General features: G+C 44.5%; 1 long non-coding RNA gene across 1 annotated transcript in view; it reads left to right on the top strand.

Annotated features, from left to right (window-relative positions):
- LOC144689156 (uncharacterized) overlaps positions 1-18,151 on the top strand; it is a 307,944-nt gene that overhangs the window by 20,655 nt on the left and 269,138 nt on the right. Inside the window, exon 2 of the long non-coding RNA XR_013578576.1 lies at positions 2,141-2,273. This is a non-coding gene — a long non-coding RNA (uncharacterized LOC144689156). The remainder of the gene's footprint in view (positions 1-2,140; positions 2,274-18,151) is intronic.

The raw sequence follows: 18,151 nt of genomic DNA, 5'->3' as shown, positions 1-18,151 counted from the left end.
TTTCAAGAGACCCAGGCAAAGCAGACAATACTCTGGACAGGGATATCCACAATGAGTTTTCTCAGCTTTGGTTCCTTTTGACAGCAGCTTGATGCATAGAAGCTGAAGGCTTTTCACACTTGTTAGATCTTAGAATTCCTTCTCCTTACACTATAACCTCATCTTCTCTATACAGGTTTCTCCCTTTTTAATGTAAGTTCCATTGTCCCAATGTATCTTTGCAACTTTACTTTTTCCATAAAATAAATCTTTCATAGTACTCATATTATCGGTAATCTTTGGGATAAACAAACACACTGTTTGGTGTAGCCTTTGTTGGCTAGGTGTAACACCTTACCATCTCTTTGAAATTCACGACTCTGGTTTATCTAATAAGGCAAATGTTCCTCACACCTCACATTCTAAAACTTCAGTCATGTTTACGTATTTAGCATTTCAAACCTAGCTTCTCTCTGATAACTCAAAAGCTCCAGACTAGCTGTCTGCAATTTAATTAAAACTCCCCGACACACATCCACACAGAGGCCGAGGTTTTGCAGCCTCATCGCGGATGGGGCCTGCCATGGGTGAGGTGGCGCCCCAGCCAGAAGTCCATTGACTTGTGGCGAGACCAGAAGATCACAGCGGCTGTGGGCGGGTACAGAAAATCCCTCCCAAAGAAACTAATCCAAACCCAACTATTAACCTACCTTTATAATAAATCACAATAATATTTTGAAAATTATGCTATTTTAATGACAAGGGTCCTTTGAAATTTTTCTGGTGACAGAGAAGTCCCCCCACCCACCCCGCACTGCCGACCACATACAGAAACACCTGCTTCTTGGAGGTGATCTCCCTGTGGCCAACCCCAAACAGGGGTCTGCAGGCAGGAAAATGAATCACAAATAACAGGAAACTGCAGTCATCCAAAATATTTCCTGTGGATAGATGGAAAACCATAGTTTTGTGCCGTGCTAGTAGTCAGTAGCTTGTCAAAAACTGTTACACAATAAATGATGAGAATTTTCTTTCTATCTCTGCATTGAAAGAACTTTAACATGACTGGCGTTTGCAACCAGCTTATCAATCAGAAAAGATAATTCAAAATTGTATTTAATATCTGCTCGTGCAGGACCATTCCAGGACAATACATCTTTTGTCGCTCTGAAATGGTCTTGTCTTTGTATGAATATAAGACCTGTGTGTGAATTAGCTGAGTGCTTCATGTTTTAGTACACTGTGCAGAGCGAAATTTAAAGCCACTTTGGATCCTTTTAAACCTTATTTGAAACCTTTTTTTAGCATTAGTGGACATCTGAAATCGGTCCCTCTGTATAATAAAGCATTGCCACCAAGAGAAGCTTCATGAAGAGAGGCAGCCAGGAACAAAAGGCAGATCATAAAACTACCATGTTGCTTGATCCCACTGAATGATATCACAGATGAGTCGATTGTTCCTTCAGATTGGAAAATAAGTCTTTAAAAGCTGTTAGTTAAGAATGTGGTGTAGTTACTGTTTAGACAGTAGCTGTTCTCTCAGTTTTGTACAGTTTATTAAAGGAAAAAAATACAATGAAAACATTCCAAATCTGTCAGTTCAGAAGAAAAAAAACTGGCTTGGATGTTGCAGTTGCAATGACAATGAAAGTGTCAGCATTCATCGTCATTACACTATGAGACTGATAGCAACTTTGGCGGCTGCACATGCGCAGTTAAACATGGAAAAGTTGCTGTGAGTGATTCCCTGCTCCTCCACAGGGTGTACCGTTGAAGATTGCAATGTTTCAAAATCAGTGAGCTGATGAGAACTCCCAGTTTCATGCTGTAATATTGCTGTTAAAACCCTTCAAAAAGTTACATCTTGTTAATGAGGTGTAACTTGGATTTTTAACAATATGTTATGTGATGCCAACTGTGGAACAAGCTCTCTGGCTTTGGAAAACTCTTCTTTATTTCTGTAATGTTAAATATTTTCTTTATGATAAAAATTTCAGCTTTTTAATATAGCAAAAATATTTTAATTTTTAAATGATATTTCATCTTCTAATGGCTATGTCCCAAACTTATTTTGCTTTCTAAAATTTATAAAAGAGTACGTTTTGCTTCCTGTGAGAATTCCTCAATGTGATTGGCTGATTACTCTGCTCTTTAATTGCAGGAGGAGAGGGCACAAAATGCCAGGGAGAGAAATTGAACTGGAGATGGCTTGCCAAACTTGGCCATATTAACTTCCATCAAGGAGAAGGTGCTGCAGCTGGCTGCCAATGACTGGTGCCAGGCCATTGGCTGCGGTGAGTCCCCGTGGTGGTGAGGTTGCAAGGGAGCATTTTTATAATTCCAACAAATATGTGTTAAGAGGGTTTGGGTGGGAAGGGTGCAAGGTGCTTGGCAAGCTGTCAGGAATGAATCATTGACAGTTAGTGACTTTGAAGGTTTTCATGCATCAGGGAGGAATGTGTGAATGCATGTTGAAAGATGCATCTCACAGTGGTTCCAGTAGTTTTACTGAGAAAGTTTATCACAGCACACTCACCTCGAAGGCTAAAGATGCCCCTAAATCTCCTTACTTTGTTTCTGACACAGATGCAACATCGGCAGCCACTGCTGCTAACCCCCAAGGTCTCACGGTAACCTCTGAGGCGAAAGAGGATGCCTCAGAGGGTGCAGCATCACATCCTTGCTCCGCACTCAGCACCAGTGCTGATACATGCACCTCAGTGGGTATTCACGCCTCAGCAGTAAGGGAATCACAAACTGGTGAGAGCACATTAAACTTGAACGTCCCCTTGCCGGAGATTGGGATGGAGCAGGCCTCTGGCACTTGGAGGAGTACTGGAGGCATCCGAGATGCTGAGACCCCAGTCTGATAGCGAGTCACTGGAGTCATCTGTTAGGCAGCAGATATTGGACGTCCAATGTGAAGTTCGTGGGTATGTGGCAAAGATACCAGAGGGGTTGCATGCATGGGTATGGACTTTGGAGGAGTCTATCCAGGCCATGAATGCTGCGATCACCCACTTTACAGAACGCATGGCTTCCTCCACTGGCAGACTGGTGACTGTCATGGAGGGCCATGCCCAGCAGAGTACTGAAGTAATAGATGGCACGTGTTCTTACCTGCACTCCATTGCCTTGTCTCTGAGCTCTGGAGCCCAGAGCCAGGGCAAGAGGGTGACAAGAGCCCTGGAGTTACATCCAGCTCCTGGTGCCTTTCAGAAGAGCTGGCAGAGCCAAATGGACTTCATTCTGCGCCATCGGGGCACACCTCTCAGGCCGTTTCTGATGGGGGCAGCCTCTCCTCCAGCCCTCTGCCATAGGCACAAACACCTTCGATCGCTGTGTCAACAGATGGGCATCCTGCTGTGCAGGAGACTCCCACCACGCTGCGACCCTCATGACCTCAGGTGACCAGAAGATAGCTGCCAAAGCTGCCCCGGACAAGGGGCCATAAGGGTCTGCAGCCTGTCTCCAGCACAGCTGGCAGTGAGCTGGGAGCACCACATTGCAGCACCCAGATAAGTTTCACGAAAACCACACATTAGTCATGTGTGGGTGCACATGTGTGTATTTATCATTTGTAAGATTTGCATATTTTTATGCGTTTCTATGTGTACAAATGAATGTTTTTTTCCCAAATTTTATGCGGTTGCATTCGTTTATGAATTATATGGGAAGAATTTTCCGGTTGGCATGCGTCATTTAGGTTTTCAGTTCGGCGGGCGTGCAGCTGACTTGGCTGTGCACCCACTGAACTGTCAACGGCCTATTGAGGCCTGTTAAAAAACTAATTAAAACAGTTAAATGAGCTGCCTGTCCAACCTTAAGGTTGGTGGGCAGGCAAACATCCCAGGTGGCCTTCGCATTTTTCATGAAACCTCATCCACGGGCGGGATAATTTCCTGCAATTTCCACCCTCACTTCCCTGATACCCTTGGATGCATTTCATCCAGTCCTGGGATCTTATCAATTTTAAGTAAAGATAGCCTTTCTAACACCTCATCCTTCTCAATTGTAAATTCTTCTAGTGTACCAGTTACCTTCTCTCTCACTTCAGCCTAAGTAGCATCTTTATCCTTTGTAAAGACAGATGCAAAGCACTCATTTAATACCTCCACTCTCTCCAGAACTGTAATGTCACCACATCTGCAATCTCCTCTCAGGGCGATGTGGATGATGGCAGCAGCTCTTCCACCCCTCTGCCAGAGACCATTGCATCTGATGACACCGCGATGACTTAGAAGTGCCCAACCTTGGCACTGGACTCTCCTGCCCAGACGGAGCCTGTACAAGCTCCGCCGGCCAGAGGATGGCTGCCAAGGTCATCAAGAGCATCACGGTCAGCAGGCTGCCTCCATCCAGCTGCCAGCGAGGTAGGTGGGAGCTGGAGGGGGAGGGCACCAAAATATAGCACTTGCAAACAGAAGTTTAAGTCATTATGATCATAAAAGGGGTTGTCACAGGTGATTTGTGTTTTATTGGCAGGTGTGCACTGGTTAATTTGTATATTTGGATTCATTATAAAAATGTCACATTATGTGCAATGGCATTAATGTGCTTCATTCTTTCGATAGGGAGTCATGTGTGACAAAGGGGAAGGACTGCAAACTTAATTTCAGAGGTCGGGGGGCCTTGACTTAAGGGTGACAGGAATGCCTCATCAGGAAAGATCATTAAGGTGGCATATCCCTTGCCATCACCTTGATTCCTTGTTTTGGATCCCTAGCTGGAAGTCCTCTGAATCAAGGCCTCCCTGGTCTCCTTGCTTCGCATAAGGATCCTCATATTGAGATTGTGCTCATCACCCTGGGGCTCCTCTGGCTCCCCCTCAGATCCACCACCTGAGTTGTCCTCTGGGGCCTGTGCAGCAGTGTTGACACTGTTGCCCTGTAAGCCACAGCTATGACATTCGCACCTTGTAAATGCCATTGGCAGGGTATGGCCTCTGCCGATGTCTCAGTGCCTGCTGCTGTCACCCCTCCACAGTCCCTCGTTCCTCAGCAGCTTGGCCACCTTCCTCCAAATCATGTGGCTCCTGCACCTGGCCTCCTCCTTCTCGCCTCCTCACTATGGGAGGTATCTCCATAATGGACACTGTTTCTCAGCACAAATGGTGCAGTGATAAAAGATGACAGGATCAACAAGTTTCTGAACACTCCACTGAGGGATAATCCTGATTATAATTAGAAGTTTATGAACAGCTAAGATTTCCAAAAGAAATAACCGTCAGTAGCCACTCCTGCTAAAGTCAGGCATAGACCCACTTCCAGCCTTTACATCTGTCCTTTCATTACAGCATGAAAAAAAATCATGGGGTGTTCCACCTGCACCCTCATTATTGCTTCAGGAGTGTATTGTTGCAGTCAATTAGACTGCTAAATAGCTTAAACGGCCCTTGATTATCAGTTTTAAAATGGCTGGTAGGCTGCCAATTTTGGAGCCTGCATACCCACCGATTTATTGTGCATCAGTGTGATGATGTCGGGTTTGCAATCTGATGTCATCACGCTGGATATTACGCCTCCACCGGACTATAGCAGTTCTGTTTTCACAACATAGAATTCAGGCCGATGTTACCCTCGTCCACATCGCCAACAACTCCAACACTTCCCATAGCACCTTTCCACACAACACCTGCCCTTTTAACTCCTCTTTTCTTACTGTCCAAGACCCCAAACATTCCTTCCAGGTGAAACAGTAATTTACATGTACATTTTTCAATTTAATATACTGTATTTGCTGCTCACAATGTGATGTGCTGTACATTGGGAAGACCAAACACAGACTGGGTGATCACTTTGCACTACACCTCCATTCAGTCCGCAAACATAACTCCTCCGTTCAGTCCGCAAACAATAACTCCGAGCTTCCGGTCACCTATCACTTTAATTCTCCATCTTGCTCTCACACTAAACTCTGTGTCCTTGGCCTCCTGCAGTGTTGCAATTAAGCTCAACGTAAGCTCAAGGAACAGCACCTCATCTTTTGATTTTTAGGCACTTTACAGTTTCTCAGGCAATGTGTTCAACAATTTCAGACTGTAATCGCTGCCCACACTTTGTTTCCTTTTTCCTTTTCTGTTTCATTCTTGTTTTCTTTTCTTGTTTTTGCTTTTGCACAGCAGAGCATCATTCTGCCATTCACTTCTCCTCTGGACACACCTTCTGTTTCTTAACTTGCCCCATTATCACTCCCTTTGACCCTGTCAACTCAGTAATTTTTTTATTCTTTTACAGTATAGGCCAACATTTATTGCCCTTGAGAAGGTGGTGGTGAGCTGCTTTCTTGAACCGCTGCAGCCCCTGTGGTGTAGATACACCCACAGTGCTGTTAGGAGGGGAGTTCCAGGATTTTGACTCAGCAACAGTGAAGGAACAGTGACATATTCCCAAGTCAGGATGGTGAGTGGCTTGGAGGGAAACTTCCAGGTTGTAATGTTCCCATTTATCTGCTGCCTTTGTCCTTCTAGATGGGAGCGGCCATGGGTTTGGAAAGTGCTGTCTAAGGAGCCTTGGTGAGTTTCTGCTGTGCACCTTTTAATCTCTCCTGTCTTCCACCCTATCACAGAGTTTCCATTTTGTTCTTTTTCCACCCTTTCCCCTTTCACTTGCTTTAAACCATTTAAATTTGGAACTTTTCCCAGTTTGACCTGAGAGGCTAACTTTGTTTCTCTCCACTCAGATGCTGTCTAGCCTGCTGAGTATTTCCAGCATTTTCTGTTTTTATTTCAGATTCCCAGCATCTGCAGTGTTTTGCTTTTAGATTCAAAACTCCACTCTAGTTTCCTGTCAATGCTTTCCACCTGTATAATGCATTTTCCCTGTGGTTCATTCCAAACCTACTAAGCAACATAGCTTCCGCATTAACATCAGATACAATGTAAACACTGACAGGAATCCAGTTTTTTTGTTTTAGGATGAATAAACATGAACTGAATTCCAACACCATATAAATGGGATATCTGTGTGCAGTGAGTGAACTTTTACCCTCAGGCTTTCATGAACCCCTGAACCTGCATTGATTCTCCTGTACACAGCTTCACTCATCATCAAATAGGAGGCTGTTTTACTAAGTATAGAAACCTCCACCTGTGGCCAATCTGAATTCCAACAAACCACATTGCACAAACGGTTAGAAGGTTTATTCCTCTGGGATTTGACCATAGAATCATATGTTCATACAGATTTGATTAGGAACAGGTAATTCTATGCAAGTCGAGCAAAGAAGAGGGTATAAATTAAATTTAAAAATTCACTATTGGAGGAACCTTCATCTGTTTTACATTATTGTTCAAGGATTAAGTAGGTTTGAATTGATAGGAAATGACTTTTTTTGGAGAGATAATGTGGTGCAGTGTATAAATCTTTTTAATGCAAAAGTTACATTTTTGTTACATGACTTGAAATGAATGAAAGGTATGTATTTTTGTACCGTATGCGACGATAAAGAAAGAAGATTAGAGTAAACCAGCTCACTGATGGCTATCAAGTGACTTAAAAACTTTCTGAACTGTATTCCTAAAAAAAAACATCAGAAATTATATTCAACTTCGCAATGAATTTCTAAAATTATCCACCACCACCCCCTGCCCCCCACTCCTGTATTACATGAGTTTAGAACTTCATTGTTAACTTGCTTCCATGCACTTTGCAAGTCATTTGGTCCATCAACTTGGATGCAAGGTGTGAATGATTATGATCTCATTTCCTATTGATTGACTTCTAGATAGGGTAAGTGGAGAGCACTGTTCAAGGAACGTGTGTAACTCTTTCGAGTTATCAACAGTCACAGAATGTAACTCTTTTCGAGTACATTCACAGTTCTTGGTTTCTGGGAGTGGGACATGAACCCACAACCTTCTGATTCAAAGGCGAGGGTGCTATGAACTGAGCCACAGCTGACACCTCAAGGAACATGTGTAGGTTTACAAAGGTTTAACATCCAACAAATGAGTGAGTAATAAATTGCCAGCAATAACTATACAAGAAGGAAGTATGTGGGCAAACAGTTTTGTCGCAGGTAATATAATTCCTTCGTGAGCACCTTGCACAGGAACAAGCCATAAAATATACAAGAACCAAATGTTGATACTCAGTGTGCAAGAAATTGTAATTAGAAAAGGATTTGTACAAACTCAGTAATAAAGAAGTGAGAATAGAAATGTTGACTATGTCTAGGTAAATTAAGAATAAGCAATACCATTGGATGAAAACTGACAGTAAGTGAGTTCAGAACTGAAAACAATAATATGGGAGGAGAAGGAGATATGATACAGACGATGAACACTGCTGAACTGGCTCTTCAGCATTTGGTTGAATTTTGCTTAACTTATAAACTGGATTGCTTAGTGGTGAAAAGGGAAAACAAATAATCATTTATTGCATCTCCTTTTCAATGTCGTAGACCTTGTTTAATGAAGAGTTTAACATGCTAACATGGCCCCTTGTTGTTCAATGACATTACCATCACTGAATACCCCATTATCAACATCCTGGAGGTTACCATTGACTGGAAACTGAACTGGACTAGCTATATAAATACTGTGGCTACAAGAGCAGGTCAGGGGCTAGGAGTTGTGCAATGAGTAACTCACCTGCTGACTCCCTAATGCCTGTCCACCATCTACAAGGTACAAGTCTGGAGTGTGATGGAATACTGCCCACCTGCCTGGATGAGTGTGGCTCCCACAACACTCAAGAACCTTGACACCGTCCAGGACAAAGCAGCCCGCTTGATTGGCACCTCATCCACAAACATTCACTCCCTCCACCACTGATGCACAGTAGCAGCAGTGTGTACACTCTATAAGGTGCACTGCAGGAATTCACCAAGGTTCCTTCGACAGCACCTTCCAAACCCACGACCACTACCATCTAGAAGGACAAGGTCAGCAGACAGCTGGGAACACCACCCTCCAAGTCACTCACCATCCTGACTTGGAAATATATCGCCGTTTCTTCACTGTCGCTGGGTCAAAATCCTAGAACTCCCTCCCTAACAGCACTGTAGGTGTACCTACACCACATGGACTGCAGCAGTTCAAGATGGCAGCTCACCATCACCTTCTCAAGGGCAATTACGGAAGTGCCCAGCCAGCAAAGCCCACATCCCGTGAATGAATTAAAAAATGGCCTAATGCAACAGGAAGAAAAGGAGCAGAGGCCCGAGAGTACAGCAAGAGTGTGACCAGAAACTGAGAGCAGCTGGGTTAAGGGGAGTAGGGGTGGAGAAAGAGAGAGAGACAAAGAGAACGGGAGAGCACGTAAAAAATAATGAAGGATTAATGTCGCAGGACAACAAGTAGATGATTGGTGAATGAATATTACCCATTTTTTGCTCCTTAAACTAGAACTGTGGTTAAACCAGCAGAGGGGAAAATATACTATCACTTGATTAAATCAGTAATTTAAAACTAGATGGATCCGTTAGTTAATAAAATTAAACATATTGAGTGAATATAAGCTTTAACTAATTAAAGAAATAAATCAAGGTTAGATAGGGATGGCAAGGCAGGAGGTGTGTCGTAACTGTAGCATATGAGAGTTGGCGGAGACCAGTGAGATCCTGAGTGACCGCATCTGCAGTAAATAGCAGCAAGTCGAGGAACTTTGGCTCTGAGTTGTTGAGCTAGAGTCCAAGTTGTAGACATTGCAATGCATCAAGGAGCAAGAGAGTTATCTGGATACTTTTTTCCAGGAGATAGTCACATCCCTGAGGTTAGATTTGGTCAATGGTCAGGGACAGGTGAAGTAGCTGTGAGTCAAATAGGTCTGGAGCTCCAGGATGGAGTTGTTAAACTTTGAGTTAGTGAAGGAGGAGACCAGAAGTCAATCTTCACTCAGTTTTAGATATATTCACAAAGTGAGACATTACAAATGCATAGCTCCTAACTTTACAACCCACACCAGTATGAATGTGTCTCTTTATAATATTTTGAAAATACAATATTCAAATTAACAAATTATACTCTTTTGAGTACAACAGTGAAACAAAAAAGCTAATGAATTGACTAATAGCCCCTTAAAGGGACACAGTAACATAAATCAAAAGTTTAAAGGAAACTTATGGCATTTGTCTTTCTCACTATAGTTTCCAAACTCCACGTTTGAAGATCTTGCCTTGGAATCTCTCCAAACGTCGCTCCCACTCAGATGGCTTCAACAAGGATCCACCTCCTGCGTTTCAATCTCACCTTCCAAGATTCCTTTCCCCTGGATCTCTGAGTACACTCAAGTTTCACCTTCCAAGCACAACTTCAGATCTTCGACCATGTCAAGCAGAACACCACTGATCCAAAGCCTGCAGTAAGGAGTCACCAACCTTCGGCTGCCTCCTCGGACTTTCAAGACTTCTCTCAAGCATACTTTGCTTCCAGTCTGCCCCTCGCAGCTCTCTCTTTAACTCGGAGACTATTGCTCTGCTCCTTTCTTTCAGCTTGACTTCTGGGACCTCTCTCTGATCCCTGTCGTTTTCCCAGCCTCAGATTTTCTTTTGGGATCGCTCCCTGTCCCGCTCCCTGTGTCCTGCTCCTTGGGACACCTTCCTCAGTAATGATGCTCTGGTTCAGGTCACCTGACTTGAATTTCACGCCATTTTTGTTTCTTTCCTTCTGTGCAGGCACACAGAGCCCATCCCCAGCCTGAAGGCATGAAAACCCCGAACTGTGCATGTGCGGCCATTTCCTGCTGGCACATGCGCAAAAGGCCCAAGCTTGTTAGGAAGTAGAGTTCCCAACCTCTGACTTCAGATTACGGTAAGTATTTCAGTTTCATCACAAAAGCTAGAGAGAAAAATCAAAGCCATAAAGCAGTTTAGTAATAGAATGTGACAGGAAGGGACGAGGAATTTAATGATAATATTGCATCAGTAAATAAGATCAGACCAGGAAATAAAGGTAAAGATGTTTTATCTGGATGCATGAAGCATTTATAACAAGATAGACAAGTTAATGTCACAAATAGATATAAATGTATTTGATCTAGTAGCCATCACAAAGGCATGGTTACATGTTACCAAGGTTGGGATCTAAATATTCCAGGGTACTTGACACTTTAGAAAGACAAACAAAATAGAAAAGGAGGAGGAGTAACCCTGATAATAAAGGATGGCATATTCACAGTGGTGAGGAATGTACGTAGGAAGGATCTAGGCTCATAAAATCAGCTTGGATGGAGAGTGGGAAGAACAGGGGCAGAAAACACTGATGTGGGCAGTTTATAGGCTCCTTAATAGTAGCTAAACTGTTGGACAGAGTACTAATCAAGAAATAATAAGAGCTGTAAAAAAGATAATGCAACAATTATGGGGAACTTTAAACTTCATGTGGACTTCCAAATTGGCAATGGAAGCCAAGTTCATGCAATGCACAATACATCATGGAACCAACCAAATGTTACAGACATGAAGGGTTTAATTTAAAACAGCCCTGATTTCTTCTCTCATCACCCGTCCTTAAACAGAAAGGCATTTTTGATTTTTTTTCCTAAGTGGTGGCGTATTTTCTCGAAACCCTCAATTTTGGAGCGATCCATTCCTCTATTAATAACCCCACAGCAAACTCGAGATAGGGTAAAATCAGAGGGTTAGTTTATTTTACACACACTCAAAACTTGGGGTTGAGGTGTCTCTACGTAACCCCCTGTACATTCATACAATAAAAGGGCAATAAGGAAAAGAAAGAGGTACAGGCAAAGAACACAGAGAAGATAAGAATTATTGTTTCACATGAGCCCAGAATCCAGAATCAAAGTCCAATGGCATATTCTCTCAGAGTTGACTGGTTGAAAACTGATGCTGGATAATTCACTTTTCTCGCAGAAATGATTTTCACTATGAGGTGGGCCCACAGGGATGAATTAGTTTTGTAGGCACTGGTACAGAAGTTCAGGAGTTCTCGTAGAAACAGCGTAGAAGAGAACCAGGTGATTTAAACCTGGACAGAGCTCTGGTTCTGCTGCTGTTTGCTTGATGGAAGAGGCATACTGCTTTTTTCAGTTGCACAATATTACAGGTTCTAGCAGCTTGAGTTAGAGGTGGGATGGGGTTCATATGACATGACTCCCACTTCTTTGCCTTGAGTTGGATAAAGGATGCATATTCCTGGTCTGGATTCTTGAGAGGGTTAATGTTTCATGCATTAATAAGTTCAACAGAGGTTTTAGGGTCCTTTGTCCTCACAGATAGATCATCTCCGTTGGCCAGAGCCTGGCATTAGAAATGTAAATGTTCTTTGTTCACTCCTTGGGATTTGATCTTGGCTGTCACAAGGGGCATTAGTGCCTCTTTAGAATAACAAAGTTGCTGCTGTTTCTGAAGGCCAAAAATTCCTTTCCCATGAGCCATAGCTTCAGTCAGTTTAAAGCCTTAGTCCAATTTTATGAAAAATAATTTTATAGATTAGCCAGGATGGTGTATATATTTATAAAAATATAGAGTGAGGTCTTAGCCCCCTGACATAAGAAACAAATTATTTTAGATCTTATGTGATGCGATGGAGTTAATTACTGATCTCACAGTAAGGAATCCTCTGAGGAAAAGTGATCAAATTTCACATTAAGTTGGAGAGTGGCATGTTTAAGTCCAAAACTAGAGTCTTAAGCTTAAATAAAGCCTTTACATTGGGTATACCCTCCATCATGTTGTGTGGCACTACGATAGTGATAAATGGGATAGACTTCGAACAGATCTAGCAACTCAAAACTGGGCATCCATGAGGTGCTGTAGGCCATCAGCAGCAGCAGAATTGTGTCCAACCACAACCTGTAATCTCATTGCCCAGCATATCCCCCACTCTACCATTACCATCAAACCAGAGGATAAACCCTGGTTCAACGAAGAGTGCAAGGGGCATGCCTGGAGCGGCACCAGGCATACCTAAAAATGAGGTGTCAGCCTGGTGAAGTGACAACACAGGACTACTTACATGCCAAACAGTGGAAGCAGCTCGCGATAGATGGAGCTAATCCAGCCCACAAGCAGCAGATTAGACCTAAACTGTGCAGTCCTGCCACATCCAGCTGGGAATGTTGGTGGACAGTTAAACAACTAACAGGAGGAGGAGGCGCCACAAATATCCCCATCCTCAATGATGGAGGAGCCCAGCACATCAGTGTAAAAGACCAGGCTGAAGCATTTGCAATCATCTTCAGCCAGACGTGCCGAGTGGATGATTCATCTCGGCCTCCTCCTGAAGTTCACAGCGTCACAAATGCCAGTCTTCAGCCAATTCAGTTAACTCCACATGATATCAAGAAACAGCTGAAGGCACTGGATATTGCAAAGATTATGGGCTCTGACAACATTCCAGCAATGTTACTGAAGACTTGTGCTCCAGAACCAGCTGCGCACCTAGTCAAGCTATTCCAGTACAGCCACAACACTGGCATTTACCCAGCAATGTGGAACATTACCCAGGTATGTTCTGTCCACAAAAAACAGAACAAATACAACCGAGCCAATTACCACCCCATCTGTCTACTCTCAATCATCAGTAAAGTGATGGAAGGTGTCGTCAACAGTCCTATCAAGTGACACTTACTCAGCAAAGACCTGCTCACTGATGCTCAGTTTGGGTTCTGCCAGGGCCACTCAGCTCTTGACCCCATTACAGCCTTGGTCCAAACATGGACAAAAGGGCTGAACTCAAAAGGTGAAGTGAGTGACTGAGCTTGACACCAAGGCAGCATTTGACCGAGTGTGGTATCAAAGAGCCCAAGCAAAACTGAAGTCAGCGGGAATCAGTGGAAAAACTGTCCACTGATTGGAGTCATACCAAATACAAAGGAAGATGGTTGTGGTTGTCGTAGGTTGTTCATATCAGTTCTGGGACATCACTGCAGGGGGAAAATTTTCTCCCCGTTGGGTGGGCTGGTCGGGAATGGGTGCGGGTGGGCGCAGAGCCAATTGCCACCCACGATCGGCTGCATGCTTCCATTTTATGTTGGCGGGCACCCTGAAGCGCTCAGCACTATCTGTGCAGGCGGGGGGGGGAGGAGGGAGAGTTGGGGCCTGCGCTTTTTCACACGTGCATGAAAGAATTCAGAAATCTCCCTGAGGCACGGAGATTAAGTTCAGTCATTAAGATGGGAAAAATAAAAATATTAAATTATTCAGATATGTTCCCTCATGTGACATTGTCACATGAGCTGGGACATGTTTATGAATTTTCAGAAAACATTTTATTTAATTACTAAACCATTCATGAAACCTCATCCCACCCGTGGATGAGGTTCCATGAAAAATGTGAAGGCCACCTGGGCTCTTTGCTTGCCCGCCAACCTTAAGTTTGGACGGGCAGCCCTGTCAGATACTTTAATTAGTTCATTAATGGCCTTAACAGACCTTTGATAGTTTGGCAGGCGCACAGCCGACTCCGGTGCGCGCGGGCTGAACTGAAGATCGGAATGATGCGCAGTGATGCCGGGATGCACGCCCGATGTCACCGTGTGTCATTTTACGCATCGGTGTGCGGGGCCCGCCACCGCACGCCGAACAGAAGATTCTGCCCCAGGAGTTCCTCAGAGTAGAGTTCTAGGCTCAACCAACATCAGCTGCCTCATCAATGACCATCCCTTCATCATAAGGTCAGAAGTGAGGGTGTTCGCACATGATTGAACAATGTTTGGCACTATTCGTGACTCCTCAAATACTGAAGCAGTCCATTTCAACATGCAGCAAGACCTGGACAATATTCAGGCTTGGGCTGATAGGTGGCAAGTAACATTCACACCACACAAGTCCCAGGCTTGAGTGGCACCCCATCCACTACCATCAACATTTGGTCCCTCCACCACTGAAGCATGCTGGCATCCGTGTGTACCAAAATGCACTGCAGCAACTCAGCAAGGCTCCTTCAACATCACCCCCTAAACGCATGACTTCTACCACCTAAAAGGACAAGAGCAGTGGAGGCATGGGAACACCACCATCTGCAAAGTCTGCTCCAAGCCACAAACCATCCTGACTTGGAAGTATTTTGCTGTGCCTTCACTATCGCAGGATCAAAATCCTGGAGCTCCCTCACTAAAATCACAATGGGAGTACCTACACCATGTGGACTGTAGCGGTTCAAGAATGGCAGCTCACCACCACCTTCTCAAGGGCAATTTAAGGGGAGGCGGATGTATAGTGGTAATGTCACCAGACTAGTAATCCAGAACCCCAGACTAATGCTTTTGGGGGCATGTGCTCAAATCCCACAACAGCAGCTGGTGGAATTTAAATTCAGTTAAAAAATATGGAATTAAAAAGCTAGTCTTGATAAGTGACCTTGAAACCATTGTCGGTTTTTGTAAAAACCCATCTGCTTCACTAATGTCCTTCAAGGAAGGAAATCTGCCATTCTTACCTGGTCTGTCCTCCCTGTGAATCCAGACCCACTGCAATGTGGTTGACTCTTAAATGCCCTCTGAAATGGCCTAGCAAGCCACTCAGTTGCATCAAACCACTACAAAGTCTACAAAAAGGAATGAAACCTGATGGGGCACCTGGCATCGACCTAGGCACCAGAAATACAATGGCAAACCCAGGCCATGTTGACCTTGCAAAGTACCCCTTACTAATATTCGGGGGCTTGTGCCAAAATTGGGAGAACTGGCCCACTAGTTCAAGCAACAGCCTGACATAGTCATACTCACAAAATCATGCGTTACCATCACCATCCCTGGGAATGCCCAGTCCCACCAACAGGACATACCCAGCAGAGGTGGCGGCACAGTGGTATACAGTCAGGAGGGAGTTGCCCTGGGAGTCCTCAACATGACTCTGGGCCCCGTGAAGTCGCACGGCATCAGGTCAAACCTCCTGCTGATTACCACCGAGCACATCCCCTCAGCTAATGAATCAGTACTCCATGTTGAACACCACTTGGAGGAAGCACTGAGGGTAGGAAGGGCACGGAACATCCTCTGGTTGGGGGACTTCAATGTCCATCACCAAGAGTGTCTCGGTAGCAGCACCACAGACCGAGCTGGCCGAGATCTAAAGGACATAGCCGTTCGACTGGTTATGCGACAAGTGGTAAGGGAACCAACAAGAGGGAAAAACATACTTGACCTCATTCTCACCAATATATCTGCCACAGATGCATCGGTCCATGACTGTATTGCTAGGAGTGACCACAACACAGTCCTTGTGCAGGCCAAGTCCAGTCTTCACATTGAGTATACCCTCTGTCGTATTGTGTGGCACTACCTCCATGCTAAATGGGATAGATTTGAATAGATCTAGCAACTCAAAACTGGGCATCCATGAGGCACTGTGGGCCATCAGCAGCAGCAGAGTTGTATACAAACACAATCTAACCTCATGGCCCGGCATATCCCCCACTCTACCATTAACATCAAACCAGGGGATTAACCCTGGTTAAATGAAGAGTGCAGGGGGCATGCCAGGAGCAGCACCGGGCATACCTAAAAATGAGCTGTCAAGCTGGTGAAGCAACAACACACGATTACTTGCATACCAACAGCGAAAGCAGCAAGTGGTAGACAGATCTAAGCGATTCCACAATCAACAAATCAGATCTAAGCTCTGCAGTCCTGCAGTTCAGTCATGAATGGTAGTGGACAATTAAACAACTAACTGGAGAAGGCTCCACAAATGTCCCCACCCTCAATGATTGGGGAGCCCAGCACATCAGTGCGAAAGACAAGGCTAAAACATTTGCAATAATCTCCAGCAAGAAGTGCTGAGTACATGATCCATCACGGCCTCCTCCTGAGGTTCCCAGCATCACAGGTGCCAGTCTTCAGCCAATTCGATTCACTCAACCTGATATCAAGAAACAATTGAAGGCATTGCAATGGCTATGGACCTTGACAACATTCCAGCAATTGTATTGAAGACTTGTGCTTCAGAACTATCTGTGCCCTTAGCCAAACTGTTCTAGTACAGTTACAACACTGGCATCTACCCGGCAATGTGGAAAACTGCCTAGGTTTGTCCTTTCCACAAAAAGCAGGATAAATCCAACCTGGCTAATTACCACCCCATCAGTCTACTCTCAATCATCAGCAAATTGATAAAAAGTGTCATTGACAATGTTATCAATCAGCACTTGCTTAGCAATAACCTGGTCACTGATGCACAGTCTGTGTTCCGCCAGGGTCACTCAGCTCCTGACCTCATTACAGCCTTGGTCCAACCATGGACAAAAGAGCTGAACTCCAGACTTGAGATGAGAGTGACTACCATTGACATCAAGGCAACGTTTGACCAAGTGTGGCATCAAGGAGCCCTAGCAAAACTGAAGTCAATGGGAATCAGCAGAAAAACTCTCCACTGGTTGGAGTCATACCAAGCACAAAGGAAGATGGTTGTGGATGCTGGAAGTTATTCATGTCAGTTCTGGGACATCACTGCAGGAGTTTCTCAGAGTAATGCCCTAGGCCCAACCATCTTCAGCTGCTTCATCATTGACCTTCCTTCCACCATAAAGTCAGAAGTGGATGTCGGCTGATGACTCCACAATGTTCAGCACCATTTGTGATTCCTCATATACTGAAGCACTCTGTGCACATATACAGCAAGACCTGGACAACAGTCAGGCTTGGGCTGATACTTGGAAAGTGACACTTGAGCCACAAAAGTGGCAGGCAATGACCATCCCCAACAAGAGAGAATCCAACCAGCTCAATGTATCAACATCTTGGGGATTACCAGCGACCAAAATCTTAACTGGACCAGCCATATGAATACTATGGCTACAGAAGCAGGTCAAAGGCTAGCAATTCTGCAGACAGTAACTCACTTCCTGGCTCCCCAAAGCCTGTCCACTATCTACAAGACACAAGTTAGAATTGTGATGAATACTCTCCACTTGCCTGGATGAGTGCAGCTCCAACAACACTTAAGAAACTTGTCACCATCTAAGTCAAAGCAGCCCGCTTGGTTGGCACCCCATCCACCACCTTCAACATCCACTCCCTCCATGCCTGACGCACAGTGGCAGCGGTGTGTAAGACGCACTGCAGCAACTCACCAAGGCTCCTTTGACGGCACCTTCCAAACTTGCGACCTTTTCTACCTAGAAGGACAAGGGCAGCAGATGCATGGGAACACCACCACCTGCAAGTTGTCCTACAAGCCACACACCATCCTGACTTGTAACTATTTTGCCGTTCCTTCTCTGGCGCTGGGTCATAATTTTGGAACTTCTTTCTAACAGCAATGT

Source organism: Cetorhinus maximus, chromosome 13, assembly GCF_964194155.1.
Source record: "Cetorhinus maximus chromosome 13, sCetMax3.hap1.1, whole genome shotgun sequence".
Taxonomy (NCBI): domain Eukaryota; kingdom Metazoa; phylum Chordata; class Chondrichthyes; order Lamniformes; family Cetorhinidae; genus Cetorhinus; species Cetorhinus maximus.
The sequence above is the reverse complement of the archived record's forward strand: the minus strand, read 5'-3'. Positions and strand labels throughout refer to the sequence as shown.